The following is a 21,118-nucleotide window of genomic DNA, read 5'->3' as shown; positions in this document are numbered from 1 at the left end:
GTAGAAGATAACCCAAATATATATAGAAATAGGCACTATAAACAAATTAATCATTGAGAAAAAAATGGTTAGATACATGGCAGTGTCCATAATTACACTGGAAGATGTTATGGAGAAGTTTTCACAGAGCCTGGGTCCTTAAATAAAAGAGAGAAACAAAAATACAAGAGGAGGAAAATTTAATGAAACATTTTTTAGTAGAGATTACTCCTTTTGGAAAGGTCTCATCTCATAAATAAAAAGATATAAAATATATAATTCAAGGAGTTACACTCTAAACAAAGAGTAAATGAGCTAATGATGCAAAACCACAAATCATTAAGAAAATAAAGGAAGAGATAGTAAAGGTCACTAGTAAGGCATATGCGGCCCATTAAGGAAGAAGATATGAAGGTATGTCAAGCTTAGGCTACTCCATTTGGGGGACTCAACACGAAAGTAGCCAATCAAACAAATAAGGACCACCACATACATCTCATTCATAACCAAATAAACCATCCTCTTCAATGGAAACATCACCAATGTAGTCCATCAAGATCTTTCTTGAACAACAATGATGACTTCAACCGTTTGTTACATCACAAATACTTTAGCTACTACTATTTAGATCTCATGTGAAAATTTTCAACATATCACTACTCCAAAACTAAAACTTGCAGACATTTTTCAACATATAGGGTAGGAAAATATTCTCAAGAAACATGTGAAAAATATAGAGCAACTAGAGGGAGACATAAGGGATCTTTAAAGAATGTTCTCATATTTATAGAAAGTACATTACAACCTTTGGGATAACAAATAAAGCAATTAGTGGAGGAATTTCTCATAGATATGAATAATCAAGCCACCAGCATTTGCAATAAAATAAGAGAAAAAAATCACAAAAAAAAAATCAACAAGTTTTGAAAGAAGTGTGTGATCTCTCTCTTAAAGTTTAGATCTAAGATTTTATCTTTATGCTTTTATAAGCATTCATTGTAATCTATACAAGTTATTCACATTAATCTCAATATTAGATTCTCTCTTGGATCAATCTCTCTCTCAAGGTTACATAGCATACAATTATGCATTTTTCTCTTTAAATGAGATAGGTGTTTTGATTGTAGGTAATTTTTGGGAGCTGTGAGGTTAACTGTCAACTCCAACAAAAGACATATGATCTTATGGCCTATAATGAATAAAAAATATACACAACAATGGATTTATCAAAAAGTCTACTTTTAATAATAGAATTAGTAGTGGTTTTACTTTAAACAATACTGAGTAATTAGAGAAGGTAGCAGCATTGGTTTGAGATACTAAATATTTATGGAATGTCAAATGATTGAATACTCTATTTGTTGGCCATGCAAAGAACTATAATGAGAAGGAAATACATTGATTCTCAAAGTTGTTATAGGGATGCAATCATGTAAATATGGGGCAACCATATAACTTAAGTAAAAGCCAAAAGAAAATATTATAAACTTTAGTAGTCTCGAGCTAACAACAATACAAATATGAATTAAGGAAAAATGGTGAAAGTGTAGTGGTTGAGGGCACTTTATGAATATAGATGTTAATATATAAATGAATCTTAAATTTGTAGTAGATTTTCTACTTCTAGATCACTAACCATCATTTGGATTACTGCTTTGGTTGCTTGAGGAAGTTTTTTGATGAATAGCTTGGTTTTTTGCTTCCAGCCGCTGGCCGAGTGACTCTTGCAGAATGATCTTATATCCCTCGACCTTTTTTTGTGAATATGTACTTTAATATTTTTAATTAATAGAGAAGACCTATTCATAAAAAATAATAAAGATTAAAAACAGCTACAATAAGACTTAATATAGCAGACGTCAGAACACATAAAAACAGCTACAATAAGACGTAATATAGCAGACGTCAGAACACATTAGAATAAGGCAATACAAATGCAAATGCAAGTGTAATAATGTGAACGTTTCTCAAAGTTGAAGTTGTATAAAGATCATCATCCATGAAAAGAAAGTCTTATCAATGGATGCCAACAAAGAGACGCAGATGTATTTGGTGCCTAACATGTTGAGTAAGGTGAGATACAATTTCAGAAGGCTGGAAAGCAGCTTTATATAAATACAAAAAAAAGATTGCGTACAACAACAAAATGATCTGGTTGTTGAGAATTCGTCATCAAAACATAATCGGTAGCTTGGATGAACAGACATCTATTTTTTAGAACTAAATTGGAAATTACGTACATCTTTTTCCTGATGACAGGTCTGAAGTGTGATACAAATTTCTGTAGGTTGTTAAAGCAGCGTCAGTAACTTTAAAAGAGAGATTACATGAAATATACGTAATTAGTAGCTTGCATGAAATATACGTCGACTTTTTATAACTTAATTCGGAAGTGGGTAGCTTGCATGAATTTACGTTCATCCTTTTTACAGATGGTCCAGGTTTCAATTCTGATACAAATTTTGACTGGGTGAAAATGGGTAAACTCTATTTCATCTTCCTGGGTATAATCTTGGATATGGTTTCTTTAGAGTATCGTTTAATTTGTCAAAAGATAACTCCAAAATGAAGGTTAAAATGAAAAGTTACAGTGAAAGTACTAGAATAGTTTTTTCCACTATCAAAAGATATTTTTGTGTCCTTTATTAACAAAAAGAATTAATATAAAATTGTTCAAAATAATATGATAGGAAAAGTGTATGTCTCTATAAGGTCTTTCCAATAGCCCAAAGATTTCTCAAAATAAGGAACAATTGTGAATAAGGAACAATTGTGAGTGGAATAATCTTAGTTATTATGCATTCACAATTAACAAAATACATTAGACTTTCAAATATGTTTATTTGTGATTGTCTTAAAAAGCCTTAGTTGGATACCAAGCAACTTTTTGTACATACACTCAATTTAAGAATCAAAAGAACTTATTTTCTGATTTAAAATAGGGTGACTACAGGTGCTATTGGATGGATGATAAACACATATGAATAGAAGGTGTCACTAAAGAATTGAACAAAATAAATTTTATAAAAAATATATAATTGTGCAATTTTTGGCCAACATAACTATTTATATGTTAATGATATCAGATTTCCACAATCTATAATAGTATTGTGTAGTGCTTTTGGAATTAGATTGTGTTTAGTTTTTTTTACCTCAATGTTTCGGATCACACTCCGTGATCCATCATTGGGATAGTAATGAGTCCTAGCTCTCTCTACTATCCTGATGATAGATCATGGAGTGTGATTCGAAACGTTGATGTAAAAAAACTAAACACAATCTAATTCCAGAAGCACTACAAAATATTGTTTATATGTTCCTATTGACCATCCAATTGACTAACTAAAGATGCTTGTACTAGTAACTAAATCTTCGAGCGTCGTGTTGCATTTACAAATGATAATTTTAGTGTTACAAAATGGATCATATGCATGGTTGGAATAGCTATTGGTATTCAAACTAATATGCTATGAAAATAATAAGATCAAATGTCTACTCATGCATAATTGTTCACTTATATCACATATCTTTTATATGAGATTGAGAATAGGACTAGCAATGCTTTAAAATTTTATGCAAGGTTGTTGGTATGGTTTCCATTACCCAAAAAAACTCATAGATTTTATATAACATAAAGTTTGGAAGCTTTGGTCATATTATTTCCTTTTAATAACCCTGTTTAAAAAAATTTGTAGGAAATTTTTTAAGAAATTGAACTAGTTTCTATAGAGTGAATGACTTGGAATGCCATTCAACTTTAAATTGTTTGATCAAATAATGCCAAAAATAGAAACATAAGAATAACAAAGACATTTAAAGTAGAGTGGAGTATTGAGTTCAATTTTTTGTATGGACATGTTAGGTCTCAAAGTCATTGTTCCAACTCCTAGAGAAAAATATCACTTGCAAGGCTAGGGTTGTTGTCATGTAGGTGAAATGAACTCATCAATAAATTAAATAAATTGAGGTGGAATTCAAGTAAACTCTAGTGAGATATGGTTTTATCTCCTTCATTTTGAACTCAACTTAGACTTGGGAGGGTGCTCTGAAGGGTATACCTTAACACGTATTGAGGTAACATGAAATGGACAAATAAATAAACATGCATAGGCAAACCCAACTCAATGTCTTACTCCCAAATATTATCACTAGATTGAGGACAACTTGATATTTCACTAACCCCTATATAGCTAATGCAATTGTACAACCATGACTCACATAAAATATATCCATTAACTGTTTGCTTAAGATTAATTATCTAATTGTATTGATAGCCATGAATATATAGAACAAGACAACTAGAATATTTATTTGAATATTATTATTTTGAAGTTGAGAGATAGGGTATGGTGTTATTAGTTATACCTTACTTTACCCCTTCACTTTCTAAAATGGGGCCCCCTTTCTTGTTTCCTTTTTTCTTCTTTTTTCCTCATGCTTTTGATGTTCTCCTTTTTACTTTCCTTTTTTCATTCTTGTATTCTTTCCTTTGTTTCTCCTTTTGGTTTTCTTTTTACTTCTTGGCTCTTGGTTCTTTTTGTGGTTTGTCACTATTGTCCCCATTCTTTAGGTAAAAACCTGTTTACTCCCGCACTTTGCCTCTATTCTCTTAATTCCTATTGAATATGTAAATTGAAGAGTTTATGCTTAAATGATACATCATAAAACTTTTCTTTAATAAATTAATATTGATACTTATTTTCTTATTTTCTTATATTTCTTAAATATTTTATTTCCCCATTATTATGTAAATAAAATTATTTATTCAATATTTCATCTAGAAATGACAATTCTTAAAATATTTTTTATTAGATATTCAATCCAACCTCTTATGTAATTACATAGATGGTAAACAATTTAACAAACTATAAGGTTTTCTTTTGAAGTAAGATCAAGAAATGTGTTTCTAGATATTTCTTTCACCAAAAAAAACTCAAGAAACCCACTACATTGATCAAATTTTTATAAGTACATTTTTTAAATTTCTTTATTACTCTTCTAATCATATTTCTCCATTTAGTTTTATAATAGGTTGAAGAATATTAATTACATTTAATGGAAAATAATAATAAACTAATCAATTGATGAAAATGATCCTTTTTTACCATGTCATTTGAGACCTAATAGTAGGTCCAAGTTGGAGTTGGAGGAGTTTATTGAGTATTTGAGAATATAAATGGTCTTGTCACTACTTGTGATTACAATGAATATCAAAATTAATAGAATAAATAAAAATGAAATAGAAAATATTTAAAAATCACAAGTTCAATTTATGTTTGGTTAGATTTCCTTGGGTTCATTTTGGGTTCACTTGGGAGAAACTCAAAAACTTCATGTCACCTCTTAGCGTGATTCCTTAGCTACATCAAATCAGACCTAGATCTAGGGCTTCTATTAGACAAACTAGCAATGTTGAATGAATTGATTAGAAATATTAAGAGATATTGCCTATATTGATAAACCTCTCAACATATTACAATAGATCATACACTATCCCATTAATTCTCTAACCTTTCTATAATTATAAGTGGAATTTACATGTGCAAAATACAAATTTACATTTGTAAGTTGAAACTGTAAGGTACAATAACTTGATGATAGGCCATAACTATCAATGAATCAAGGGATCATAAAAAAATAAAATTTTATTCTAACAATCAAGATGCCCTTAGTAGATTTGGGATGTCACAACAACATTAAGACAACCCCAAGTAACCTCCATAAAATAACCAACATCCTTGAGATTTCTTAAAAACATCCAAAACATCCCAAAAATAGAGAGAAAAGATTAAAAAGGGTACAAGGGACACAAAATATTGAGAGAGCATATCCTTGAAATATCTAAGATGGCTTCATAAAGTAGAATATATATCACTATTCTATTAATTAATATAAAATCATAGAATTTAGCTTATTTACTCTTAATATATTAGATAATTAGTATGCTTTATTATCATCCAGTCTAAATAATATTAGTAAAATTTCAAATCTTTGTCCCCACTTTGTAATGTGTAATAATCAATTGTAATTATATGATAATGGAGATTAGAAAGCTCGAGAAATAATCATCTCATATATTACTCCTAGGAACAATTCTTCATCAAATATCTTAGCTAATAAGTTTATTGCTCAAAATCACTTTATGCTTAAGACAAATTTGATGAATTGAATCCAACTTCTAGTATCCACATTTTTTTTATAATAAATATAGCTTTGGGAAATTATTTTCAAACCTATTAAAATTACCTAGCAACGACTATCCAAAACAATACCAGTTGTCAAAGACAAAGCATAACATCAATGAACCTAAATATAACTTAAATAAGGAGTACCCTTGGGATTTAAAATAAAAAATTCTAAAACATCCCCCAATAATGAGAGAAAAGGTAGGAAAACAAGGAGTATAGAGGACAAGCAAAATTGAGATAGTATGTCCTTGAAATATTTAAGATGGCCTTACAAAGTAAAAAATAAATAATTAATCTATTAAAAATAATATAAAATTAATAGAATAATTTATTTATTTATTCACATTAATATATCAATCTTTATTATGATTTCTTATTAACAATAATTGAAGAAATTTCAAATCAATTCCCCTTCACATTAATATATCAATCTTTATTATGATTTCTTATTAAGAATAATTGTAGAAATTTCAAATCAATTCCCCCTCTTTATATCTCTATAATAAGTAACAATCACTTCTAATTCATATCAATTACTTCCAATTCATATCATCATGAAGATTAGAGACCATGTGAAGTAATCATTTCATATATTACTTCTTCATTAAATATCTTAGCTAACAAGTTTATTGTTCAAGACCATGAAGCTTAGAGACCTTGTGAATAATCATTTCACATATTACTCCTCCATTATTCTTCAAGATTACTTTACACTTTATAATTTATCAACCTTTTTGTACACAACCATTTGATAACTATAGCTTTTTTTTAAGGATTTTCAAACCTTTTAAAATTACGCACTGATGATCAATAACCCTTTTTAGGATTGGGTTGCTAAGATAATTTTATTTAATAGAAAACTTATTTTTTATAATCATTAATTATAACTTTAGGTAAAGTGTTTCCACATCTTCTAAAAGAATAGAAGAATAATGACTAGAAACATCTTTTATATATATATAATCATTATTATTGTACATTATAGTTTTTTTATTATTATCAAGAGAGTATATACAAATTAATTTATGTTGTTTATTTGAGAACAAGTTTTAAACATTAAACATATTTTCTTTCAATTATTATATTATTAATTAAATTTGATCATGGTATTGATATTGTGGTTATCAAAGTTCAAATTTATGTGATCATAACATTGTATCCTTGCTAAGCCATAGTACTTGCAGATTTGAACCTTCATATTGAAGTTGATTTTCATGCTAGTAACTTCATATTCTAATTCTTTAAATTTGATGTTCATGAACTCTATGCCCTACTAAAATACTAAAAACTTGTAAATTTAAATTACTATCATTAATATAATATATTTATATTATTAATTAAAATTTTAAATATAAATAACTATTAAAAATATGTTGAAAATATGTTCTACAATTATTTATATAAAAATATTTTTTATTACGCGAAGGCCTCTCTTACATGAGATGAACCGACTGATTATAAAAATCAATGGTTCAGAATTGACAAAAACTCATGCAAGACTATTCAAATAGTTTCGTCCCTTGATTTTTTATCCTCCTCCTCGCTGGCTGTATAGGAAAGTACACTTCTTATATCTCATCATTCCTTCTAGTTTTTCATATCACCATCCCATCAGTTTTATTTCTGCCATCAAATCTATTGCCACGTTAGTTACTATTCTTTTGAATCAGATGGCTCGGAAGCTAGCTAGGTTTCCAGAATGAAGAACACATGTAAAGGTCGATGGCAAAACTATGCCAGCCACCTGCTTTTCTCAACGAGAAACAAATATGTTTCCTGTCAAAAATCTCCATCATAAATGCTATTTTGAATACCATGAAGACCATTCCAAAAATTGCCAATTCCAGAGATTAAACCTGTTAAGAGTGTATCGTTTGCAGACCAAAAATGAATAAAAATGACTGATTTTGAGGTCCATTTAGAAATACATACAATGAAAAATATAAAATTTGTCACTGGTTTAGCTAAAAAAAAGAGGTTGAGATGGCCAGTAAGAACAAAAAGATAGAGGTCGTCAATCTGTGTCAGTGATCACAAAACTAATAAACAAACTTTTAAAAGAAGAAAATCTTAAACATTGCATAATCAAATTTACCAACAATCAGCCCATCTCTCCAAAAATTTGTCTAAGAAGTAAAAACACATAACCTTGTAGCTAATTTCCACTTTCAAAAGCAAGAGAAAAGTGCATGATTTCAACATCAGTCATTACAATGCTATTATGGAGGAGACTCTAATTAGCAGAATGTAGTACAACACATTCTCCTCTACCAGAAGCACTCCATAATCTAAACAACTAAGTTCTTTTCCCTCCATATTGGTCCTGAGCGAATATGGAGTATGGTTTGTTTTTGAAGCTCTAGCATGATAAGTGCTAACCTGATATTACCCTAGGCCTGAAATATGTTTGGTTTGGGTACTAGAGCTTCATAAACTTCATTTTGGAAGATGTCTTCTTTGACTCCTCTTCACCCTAGTGAACATTGTTCTTACCACAACAAAATCGCCAATAATGTTGTATTTGTATTACAAACAAGACTGTCCTAGCCCAGAACCTGAACAAACAAAAAAAATTCAAATTTAAAGGTCAAACTTAAATTAATGTATCTCAAGGAAAAAAGTTGAGATAGGTAGATGTGAAAAGAGCTAAGAAGGAAGAAATTCTGAACTTTGACTTAAAAAATAAAAAATAACGGATCATTTACATTTTATAATATCATTTTCCCTCCCCTGGAATAGTGGTGAATTTTGTGAGTGTTGTTTTAATGGGCTTGTTTCCCAGAGCCAAAGCAGAGTCCCCCATAGAGCGGAGAATCAGTCAGCCAACTAAACTATTGCCAACTTAGCAGAAAATAAAAACACAACAACATAGTCCAAACACAACATTGTGTCCATATTACTGCACATCCCCCTACGTCTCCTTCATTTAATTTACTCCAAAAATTATCTCAATTGTTATTTTTTTGCATCACGTTGGAAGCACCATTTTTCTTGAGGATGTAAGAAAAATACATTCACACAACATGTAATGAAACTCGCACTTACAAAGAGGGTTTCACTAAGACAAAAGGGCCGATTATCCAAAGCAAGTGGCAGATGAGAAAAGGCCAAGAGAAAGAGCTGCATAAGAAGGGGAACATTATCTATTTCATGGTTTAAAAATGTTGAATCTCGTCTCAATCATCATTTGTGGCAGGCGCAATCCATGGCTGGACACTCACCTACCACTAGGCATAATATTAAGAAGAAATGTGTCAAGCCTCTGTCGCTGCAGTAGATAGGTGAGATGTTTCACAAAACCGCTCTTTGTTGCTACAGTAGATAGGCGAGACGTTTCACAAAACTACTCTTTCTCATGGCGATTTTTACTAAACCAGTGTTGGGAAAAGTGAAATCTAATTCTATGGCCTTTTGAGGTGCACCTTTGAGTGGAGGTATAAATTTCCTATGTGGTGCTCCAAAGAAGACAAGGATTCTAGGCATTTAGGGATAGTACACACACATTCATTTCCCTTTTCCCCCTCCATGTCTCTATCTATATATCTGTCTCACACTTACACACACACCATGATTCTCTCTCTCTCTCTCTATATATATATATATCTGTGTGTGTGTGTGTGTGTGGACTTCTCTCTACCTCTCTATATATCACATCTTATATCTTTATCTTTTTTATCTCTCAATAACCCTCTCTCATTATCTCTTGCTTTCTATCTTTATTTCTCCCTTTTCCTCTCCTTTCATCAGACCCTCTATGTTTTCCATGTTGTATATCTCTATCTCCCTCTCTCTATCCTTATCTCTCCCTCTACCTCTATCTCTCTATCTATTTGTTTTCCTCTTCCTCTCTCACTTTATCTTTTCCTCTCTCTTCCCCTCTCTCTTAGACCTCCATATCTATATCTCTTTCCCTCTCTATGTCCATCTCTCCATATTTCTTCTTTCATCTCTCCCTCTATCTCTATCTCATTATCTAGATCTATTTCTCTACCCCTTTACCTGTTCCTCTCTATATCTTTATATATATCACTTCCTATATTTTATATTTTATATAATTTAAATTAATTAATTATTATTTTAAAATCATATTTTAAAACATTAACATTATATATATATATATATATATATATATATAATAATATTAGAGCTATATTTATAATTATCTATTATATTCTATAATAAAAATTATTAAATATAAATATAATATAACATACAATTAAGGTATAATAGTTTTACTAAAAAAAATTTAAAATAATTGATTATAGTTAATTTTTATTATAAATTAGATTCTATAAAAGAGATTATCGCATATTATAAATGTTGGAGTTACCTCAACTCCAATAATAAATATAACATAATATACTATATATTGTAAATTAAATTAATATGTACAAATCTAACAACCTTACCTCTATCTCCCTCTCTATTTGTCCCCTATCTCTATCTCCTTACCTCTCCTTGCATCTCTCTCTCTTTCCCTCTATCATTCCCAATATATCTATCTCTCCATCTCTCTCTCTCTTTCTATCCCTATCTATCCCTCTCTTTATATCTCTCTACTTATCTATCCTCTCATTATTTCTCTCTATCCCCCTCCCTCTCTTTACTATTTATATAGCTCTCTCTCTCTCTCTCTCTCTCTCACACACACACACACACACACACACAATTTCTCTCTCCCTATATCTATCTTTCTCACTCTCTTACACACACAATCCCTATTTCTCCCTCCCTTTATCTTTATCTCTCTATCTCTCTCTATTACTTGTATCTATCATCTCATTTATCTCTCACTCCTAGCCCCTTTATCTCTTTTCCCCCATATCTCCCTCTCCCTCTTTATCTTATCTCATTATCACTGTCTCTCTCTAATTCACTCTCTCTTCTTCCATCTCTCCTAATCTTTCTTTATATATTTCTCTCTCTACCTCTCTCTATATTTTATTTCTTGTCTGTTTCTCTATCATTATCTCCTTCTTTTTATCTTCATTTCTCCCTCTCCCTCTTCCTCTATCCTTTTATCTCTCCCTCTCTCCATATTTATTTCTCACCCCTTCTATATTTCTTGTGTTGTACATATGTCTCATTTTCTCTCTCACTCTCTATCATTCCCAATATATCTCTCTCCATCTCTCCCTCTTTCTATCCCTATCTATCCCTCACTTTATATCTCTTGACTTCTCTAGATCTTCTCTCTATTTCTCTCCATCCCCCTCGCTTTCTTTACAATCTCTCTCTCTCTCTCTCTCTCTCTCTCTCTCTCACACACACACACACACACACACACACACACACACACACACACACCCTATTTCTCCCTCCCTTTCTATACCTTTATCTCTCTATCTCTTTCTATTACTTGTATATATCACCTCAATTTTCTCTTGAACTCTTAGCCCCCTTATCTCTTTCTTCCCATATCTTCCTCTCCCTTATTCACTTTATCTCTTCTTCCATCTCTCCTAATCTTTCTTTATATATATCTCTCTCTACCTCTCTCTATATATCATTTCCTATCTATTTCTCTATCTTCCTCTTTGGGTAAGTGCACCAAGATGGTGAACAGAAAAGTGGCTACATGCCAAAAAAAAACAAAATTTTTCATAACCTGTACGGGTTCTAAAATTTCAAAAACGTGCTAGGCTTGGTAACCCGTACGGGTTTTGAGGAACATTTTTTTTAAATGAAAAAATTTAAAGTTTCTCAAAACTCGTACGGGTTTTGAAAAACATATTTCTTTTGTTTAGGCCATGGGTTTTGGCCATTTTCAACGCCAAAACCCGTGGAACAGTAGCAAGGAGAAGCCAAAAAAAGCATCGAACCCACACGGGTTTGCAACAATTTTTTATTTTCCCATCATCAAAAGCAATTTTAAACAATGGCACCCCATCAAACAGGTAAGATTTGATTTGTTTGATTATTTTTCTTTGCATTTTAATTAAATTAGGGTTTTTTAAATGATTTAAGTTTTGTTTTTATTAATTTGATGTCAGATTCTTCAAGCAATCCCCAAAAATGAAATAGACAACAAAGACCTCCTCCTGCACAAGCAACACAAGAAAACCTTGTTAACATTGCACAAGAGCAATAAGAAAACCCTCAAAATCCTAAAAATGTTGCTCCTCAACAACCACCACCACCCTGAAACCCTCCACGTCCTCCATTAGATCATGTAGATGCCACACAAGAGGATCTCATCAATCGCCTTACACAAAATAGTGCCCAAATTTCTATATTGGTGAATAGGTTGAGGACCTCTAAGCTTGAGCACCACTCAACTTTTGCCAGAACACTAGAAACAATGGCTAATAGTGCAAATGAGGTATCTAGGGAGGTTACGAAATGGGGTTCATGGAGGGATAGAAGTCAAACATTTTATGCGAATGGGTTGTCATATGATCAAGTGAAGAAAAAGGGCATAGTTAAAGCTAACATATGTGCTCTTTTCACCGATCCTGTTACCAATAACAACCTAGAACTAAATAAGACTCAGTTTCCTATACATTGGTGTGTTCATGCTAGGTTGAAAGATGACTTTTGGGATAGGTGGTATATGATCTTTGACCAACCACCTTGTAATAATTGGGAGGTGCCTCTATATTTTTTGAAAAAGTTGTATTATGAGTTTATCCTCGGTGAGAAGCCGAATTACTTTGAGATCTGACAATTTCAGGGTAGAGGGAGAGGCTCTGCGCAGGATAGACCTAGGGCCCATAGGGTGGTAGATCCACAACATAGGAGGCGTACAACTCCTAAACCCATGGTTCATGTCACTGTCCCTATATCCTTGAAGGAGTCTATGGAATTACAGACTCTTCAGGCAGCTGCATCATTGACTGATGTCATTGTTTAGCATGGGACACAACTAGTCGGAGCAGAGGATGTACCAGCACCTCCTTCATCAGCGACACCTCCTTCATCAGTAGCACCTCCTTCCTTAGCGGCACCTCCTTCATCAGTAGCACCTCATGCATCATTTGGCATGAGCCAACCCATTCAGCATATGTGCCCCACCTACCAGGGTGTATGTTCTAGTGTAGACACTGACACAGACGAGGATGGTGGGACATCTCATTCATGTAAATGTTGCGGGAGTAGATGCCATGCTTCTACTGCAAAGGATGTGGCCCTCACCGACAAACTGCTCAATATGTTGTACCCTCTCTATTAGACACAGGTGCGTTTAATTCTGTTTATGACATGTTATCAATTAAGTGAATAAATCTTATAAAAAGAAATGAATTTTTATTTTTAGAACAATTTAAAGTGACATATAAATAAAATGCATTACAGGGTGCAACAGGTGGTGGGAGTACACCACATACTGTTTAGTCAACTCCATGGTCACAAGTAGTTTCACCACCAGAGGTAAAGATTTGTAAATTTGTTAAAAATATAATAATACATTGGATTCAAAATATATTTTGTTAATTATATGTATCATTACTTGATATTTTGTAGGGCTTATCAGTGGTTGAGATGTCCCAAGTTGATGATATCACGCTTTCAGCCATTGACTTTGGCCAAGATAGCTATGCGGTACCATTTAGATTTATATATTTTTTACTTAAGTGATATATTAAATACATGCTCTTTTCCCTTATGTTAATTTTTTTCCATTAGTTTACCCCACCTGCCTCAAGGACATCTCGTGTGAGAAAGCCATCCTCTAGCACTCCAAGGCAGAAAAAGATATCCTCTCGGACACCCAAACGACCAAAAGTAATTCACTACAATTTAAATTCAATTGTTGAAATGTATTATGATTAAACATGTATATGTAGATATTGATAAATGCACTTAATTTATTTGTTCTAGGGCAAGTGCAAGGTAATGAGTCACAAATTCACGGAAGTCTGTGCGTTGGAAAATGTGCTCTTATAAACGGGGGCTCGTTTTCAAAAAACGGGGGCCCGTTTATGCTTCGGGCTCCCGAGCCGAAAGGTAACGAGGCTCCGAAGCAAAAAAAAATGGGCCCCCATTTTGTTCTAAAACAGGGGCCCACTTTTAAACAAAATGGGCGCCCGTTTTTTAAAACGGGGGCCCGTTTCTAGAAAACGGGCCCTCGTTTTGTTTAAAAGTGGGCCCCCATTTTAGAATGGCATTTTTCCTTTTTTTTCCACAAGCCGCCCTTGTTTGAAAACGGTGGCCCGTTTTGTTGAAGTTGATTCCACAACCTGCCACTTGGCTCGGAATTAGGCCCGGGATAGGCTTGGGATGGCCACACCTGAGACATGGACCTGCAAATTCAAATCTCCATGAATGAAAGCACAAATATGAACTTCAGAAATAGTTTACACGCCTCTAATCAGAGAATTTTTATAGGAAATTAAAACCCATTTCAGATTATACTGTCTAGATTCTAAATATGTAAATTTATTTAAAAATTGATTATTTTAACTATTTTTCATTTAATTTATACTAAATCGGGTCCATAAATTTGAAATATTAACTAATTTTGTTAATTTAATAACTTTTTTATTTTAAAGAATTTTGGAAAAAAAATTATATGTCATCAATCTACACAAAATTATTTTGTATTTAAAAAAAAAAAAATCAAAAAATGTTAATTTTACATCAAATTATGTGGGTCGTACATGTCAAATTTTTAAAAAGATAATTATGGCCATTAAAAAATTAATTAAAAAAAATATATTAGAAAAAAAAATACAGAAAAATATGCTCATCAATCTTCAGTGTGTTACAAACCATTTCCCAAAACGGTTTGAGAAAATAATTTTAATTGTATCAAAAAGTGTGGGTCGTACACATGCATGGTATGGTCCTGAAACAAGCATTTTTAAAACATAGTTTTCAGAACTCCATTCAAAAAGTTATTTTTTATTATGTGGGTATTAAAATAAATTACATATTTGGAAAGTACACTCAGAGGGCTATCTTTTATATTACTGACTTTTTCCAAGATTCGATCTCTAAGTGTTTCAAAATTTAAGCTCAAATGAGACAAAATCTAAAAATCAAGGAAAACACTTCCACTTTTTGGCCAAAAAGTGGACTCATCTTCTTGCACTAACCCTCTATATATAGAAACATATGGGGTTTACGGAATTAATGAATGCACCTGATGTCGATGAGGTTCAGCAAAGGGAAGAGGTGAAGAGGTGATATCTTCATATTCACTTTGGATTGCATTCTTGCTTGTTCAAAATAACTAAATCCTTTTATGTCTATATCATATGTTATCATTTTTCATACAGGAAACAGTAATAGCTGCATCAGATTCGACAAGGCCTCCTAAGGTTATAGGAGAACTATAAGAGACTTCGGTGTGCATTTTTTCTACATATGTTAAAAATATTTGTTTTATCTAGTTTGTCAACAACTTTGGGTTATTAACTTGTATGATTGTCTTTAAACTATTATAGGCCCCTTGCAAACTTCCTACTGTTATTCTACCATTCCATTTCAGTAGAAGTCCTACACGTATATTATGGGATCCAACATGATCAAGGCAAAAGGTATGTATGTCTTAGATCAACTCCTTTTCACTAAGTGCACAACAGAGTTGAAACCGTCTAGTTAACTCCTTTTGGATCACTTACCATGGATATAGGAAATGGTCGTAACTGATTCATCTGTGACTTTGCCTTCTATGACCACAGCACATCCATCTGAGGCTCTGGTATGCTTTAGTTTTTAAGTCTATTCATTTTTAGTTATTATGTGTTATTTGACATATACATCATTAACATGTATTAATGTTGTTTTACCAATTACAGCCTCCTACAGGACATCCCACGGATCCTTAGCCTCACCGAATTGTAGAAGACAAAGATGGGGTAATCAACATTTCAACTTCAAACAATTTAGAGTTCAGTATTTAGTTATTTTGATGTTATATTGAGAAAATATATCTGATTAGACATTTGAATTGTCCTTTTGCAGCCACGTACTGCTTCAAAGAGGCTCAATTTTGATGATCCGCCATAGTCATAGATACGGATAGAGACATATAGTTATAGTTGTGGTCATTGAAGGGCCAATTTTTTATATATTCGACATTTGTATATGTATATATCGACTTTGATAGACATGGCACATGCCACATTTTTGTAACTATTATTGATTTGGCATCTATGCCATTTTTTGATATATGTACATGATTATTGTTCATTTTGATATATATGAAACTTGATATTCAATCCAATTTGTTCATTGATATATATGAAACATGATATTCCTAAAACTTAGTTATTTGCTATTGAAATGTGATCAAATTTGTTAGTTGTGTATATGTCTTGAAATGTGATCCAATTTGTTCATTACTTGTAACTCATATGGCGTATACTTTTAAACTATATATTGCTCATATTGTGTATACCCAAGTACTGATACTGGTAATGTTGATATTCTATATTTTGATTGAGTGAATTTGGTTTGAGTCCTTCGTGCGTGAAGAGATTGGAGTTAAGTTATTATTTCATAAACTCGTGCTTATGGAGTGAAGTTCATCATTTCAAGAACCAATTAAGACATTTCACGCTTAAGTTCATCATTTCATGCTTATGGAGTGAAGTTCATCATTTCATCACCTATAAAAGAAGAGTTGAAGCACTTAGTGAAGTTCATCATTTCATCATTTCATCACTTAGTGAAGTTCTGCTTGTCGTGGGAATGAACCATTAGCGCGAGCACGTCTAGGTAGTCGGGTTTACGCTAGGTGTTCCCTTGTCTCACTCCCCAAGGCGTCTGATCATTATAAGCCACCTTGTAGCGACGTTTTCCCTTGAGCGCTCAAAGCTGGAAAAAATGGTCAAACTTTGACGTAGCCTAACTCGGAGGCCGTGGCACTTATGGACGATCCATTTGAACCTATGGGGTTGTGTTATCACTGCCTACAAAATCCTATCTCAGTTTGAGGCAATTCGATTCCATTTTCTTATTAGTGAAACTGAGATAGCAAAATAGTGCATCTTTCGTTCTGCTTGTCATGGGAATGAACCATCAGCGCGAGCACATTTGGGTGGCCAATTTTACACTAGGTGTGCCCTTGTCTTGCTCCCCAAGGCATCCGATCATTACGAGCCACCTCGTAGAGACATTTTCCCTTGAGCGCTCAAAGCGGAAAAAATGATCAAACTTTGACGTAGCCTAACTTGAAGACCATGGCACTTATGGATGATTCGTTTGAACCTATGGGGTCATGTTATCGCTACCTACAAAATCCTATCTTGGTTTTGCACAACTTGATTCTAATTTCTTAAGGTGAGTTTTTTTCTATTACATCAAAAACCATCAAAAGCTATCAGTGAGAGGTGGCAAAATAGTGCATCTTTCGTTCTGCTTGTCATGGGAATGAACCACCAGCGCGAGCACATCTGGGTGGCTGGTTTTACGCTAGGTGTGCCCTTGTCTCACTCCCCAAGGTGTCTGATCATTACGAGCCACCTCGTAGCGACGTTTTCCCTTGAGCGCTCAAAGTGGAAAAAAAGGGTCAAACTTTGACGTAGCGTAACTCGGAGACCATGGCACTTATGGATGATCCATTTGAACCTATGGGGTCATGTTATTGCTGCCTACAAAATCCTATCTCGGTTTTAGGAAACTCCATTTCATTTTCTTGTGGCGAGATTTTTTCTGTCGCATCAAAAACCGTTAGTGAGAGGTGGCAAAATAGTGCATCTTTCATTTTGCTTGTCGTGGGAATGAACTGTCAGTGCGAGTGCATCTGGGTGGCTAGGTTTATGCTAGGTGTACCCTTGTCTCACTCCCCAAGGCGTCCGATCGTTATGAGCCACCTCGTAGCGACGTTTTCCCTTGAGCGACCAAAGCGAAAAAAAGGTCAAACTTTGACGTAGCCTAACTCGGAGACCGTGGCACTTATGGATGATCCGTTTGAACCTATGGGGTTGTGTTATTGCTGCCTACAAAATCCTATCTCAGTTTTGGGCAACTCCATTTTGTTTTCTTGTGGTGAGATTTTTTCAGTCGCATAAAAAACCGTCAATGAGAGGTGGCAAAATAGTGCATCTTTCGTTCTGTTTGTTGTGGGAATGAACCATCAATGCGAGCGCATCTGGGTGGCCTTTTTTACACTTGGTGTGCCCTTGTCTCGCTCCCCAAGGCATCCGATCATTACGAGCCACCTCATAGCGACATTTTCCCTTGAGCGCTCAAAGCGAAAAAAAATGGTCAAACTTTGACTTAGTGTAACTTGGAGACCGTGGCACTTATGGATGATCTGTTTGAACCTATGGGGTCATGTTATCGTTGCCTACAAAATCCTATATCAGTTTTGGGCAACTCCATTTCATTTTATCGTGGTGAGATTTTTTCTGTCACATCAAAAACCGTTAGTGAGAGGTGGCAAAATAGTGCATCTTTCGTTCTGCTTGTCGTGGGAACGAACCATTAGCGCGAGAATGTCTTGGTGGATGGGTTTACGCTAGGTGTGCCCTTGTCTCACTCCCCAAGGTGTCTGATCGTTACGAGCCACCTCGTAGCAACATTTTCCCTTGAGCGCCCAAAGCGAAAAAAACGGTCAAACTTTGACGTAGCCTAACTTGGAGACCATGACACTTATGGACAATCTGTTTGAACCTATGGAGTTGTGTTATTGCTACCTACAAAATCCTATCTCAGCTTTGAAGAACTCCATTTCATTTTCTTGTGGTGAGATTTTTTCTGTCGCATCAAAAACCGTCAGTGAGAGGTGGCAAAATAGTGCATCTTTCGTTCTGCTTGTCGTGGGAATGAACCATCAGGGTGAACGCGTCTAGGTGGTCGTGTTTACGCTAGGTGTGCCCTTGTCTCACTCCCCAAGACGTCCAATCGTTACGAGCCACCTCGTAGTGACGTTTTCCCTTGAGCGCTCAAAGCGGAAAGAAAGGTCAAACTTTGACGTAGTGTAAGTCGAAGACCGTGGCACTTATGGACGATCTGTTTGAACCTATGGGGTCGTGTTGTCGCTTCCTACCAATATCCTATCTCAGATTTGGACTGTTCATACTAGCCCTTCAAATCGGGAAATTCAATAATAACTCAAAACTTTCCCAAAACACTTGGAAAAAAAATTGCATATTCATATTGAAAATTTGTAAATCAGCCCCATGGACACTTTCATATATAAAATTTGGCAATTTTATATAAACTATCAAGCTCATTACTGTTTTGCATCTAAATATGCAAATTACATCTTGTTGTTGTTTTTTTATACAAAACTTAGCATCTAGATATGCACATTACAACTCGTTGTTTTTTTATACAAAATTTAGCATCTAGATATGCACATTACAACTCATTGATGTTTTTATATACAAAATTTTGCATCTACATATGCACATTATAGCTCATATGCATATTGTCAAAAAAGCGAAGTTACAACGTTTCGCAAAAGATATATACAAAATTGTCAAAATTATTCTACCATATTGTAGAATTATTCTTCTAGATGGCCCAAAATCAATCAAGTGAACCTTCTAGATCAGCTCTAACCCTTAGTGTCTCAAGTAATGCCTCATGGTCTGATTCACGAACTTTCCACAAATCCTTGTTAAGAGGTCTACCATGATATTTAATCAAATGAATATTTGTTGCAACAAGAAGGTTTGAGTAGTGAAGAATATGTCTATGTGTCTCAAAGTCCTCAAACAACTAGGCATTATAATTTTTGATAGGGTACCTGCATTTTATAGAAGAATAATGCCAAAATCAATACAACGACTGCTAAATAAATGAGTTTAAGAGGTCTCAATACAACTCAACACAACAACATGGTACCTTCTAAGTCATGTCCCTGTCACAACAACGGATCCTATTGGGTACTCAATACCCTCTCCATCAACCACTATAGAAGTCAATTTCTTTTTGGCCTCAATACAATGACACAAAAAGTAATTTGTTCCTTCTTCGTCGTTCTCATCCGCAATAACTGCATATACATGACCTGCATTTAATAGAAGGATATAAGTTAATACCAAAATCAGCATAAGTTAATACTAATAAATTAAGCTTAAAATTGTAGTACATTGCAACCTAAGTTACCTGGTTCAACTATGTCTGATACATGGTCAAAATCCACTGATGCTTCAATCCGGTTCATTTGTAGTGCTCTAGGAAGTTGATATGTATCTAGGGTTTGCAAAGGTCTACAAGACCATTGGTCAACCCACTCTTTTGATTCACATTCATCCCACAAAAAATGCATACACGAAGAGAAAAAGCATGCAATATGTCTAGTATAAATAACTAGTGATGTTGCATTTGAACTTCTAAATGAATGCATGTCACTTGATCCAGTAAGTGTACAACAATCTAGATAGTTTTCAATGTTAGATTCACTTATTAACCAAAAATATCTATAAACCATAGACTTATTTGCATTACCTGGTCCCATCGTAGAGCTACACCATTGCATAATTATTTTTGCATCTATTTACATTGCACCACCTTCGTACTTCAATTCCTCTATGGTAAGAGCTCTTTTCAAACATGCTCCCGCACCATCATGCTCTCCCTTTCCATGCCCCGCCTCAATGAAATTCCAAAAATGTTGCACACCACTTGTCACATGCATCCTAGTCAACCAGTAGAACATCCTTGCATTCTTGAATTGTGCGGTGCAATTGTCTGACCATATTAAGTGTTGGTTGTATCTTATATCTCTTTCCCTTAAACTACCATAGAAGACTGTAAAGCATCCTTGCACAAACTCTGAGGAATGTGTACAATCATTGTTGATATAGAAGTGATATTCTCTTATAACCTTTATGTCCTCCTCGGTGCTATCATGTGCATGCATGAATGCTATGTGTACAAAAATTGTAACTTGTGTAGAGTGGTAATGCATAGATTGTACTTCATTTTGTGGTGTTAGTGTATAATTCTCAGCAAAATCAATGACAAAGACAATAGTGCCGAGGGGGAAAGTGTCCTTACTTGAATTTCTCATCTAACCATCTAGCTCTATGTGTGTGACCTATGTACTCACA

This window comes from Cryptomeria japonica, chromosome 4 (genome assembly GCF_030272615.1).
Source record: "Cryptomeria japonica chromosome 4, Sugi_1.0, whole genome shotgun sequence".
NCBI classification, from domain to species: Eukaryota; Viridiplantae; Streptophyta; class Pinopsida; order Cupressales; family Cupressaceae; genus Cryptomeria; species Cryptomeria japonica.
This window is presented reverse-complemented; position numbering follows the sequence as displayed.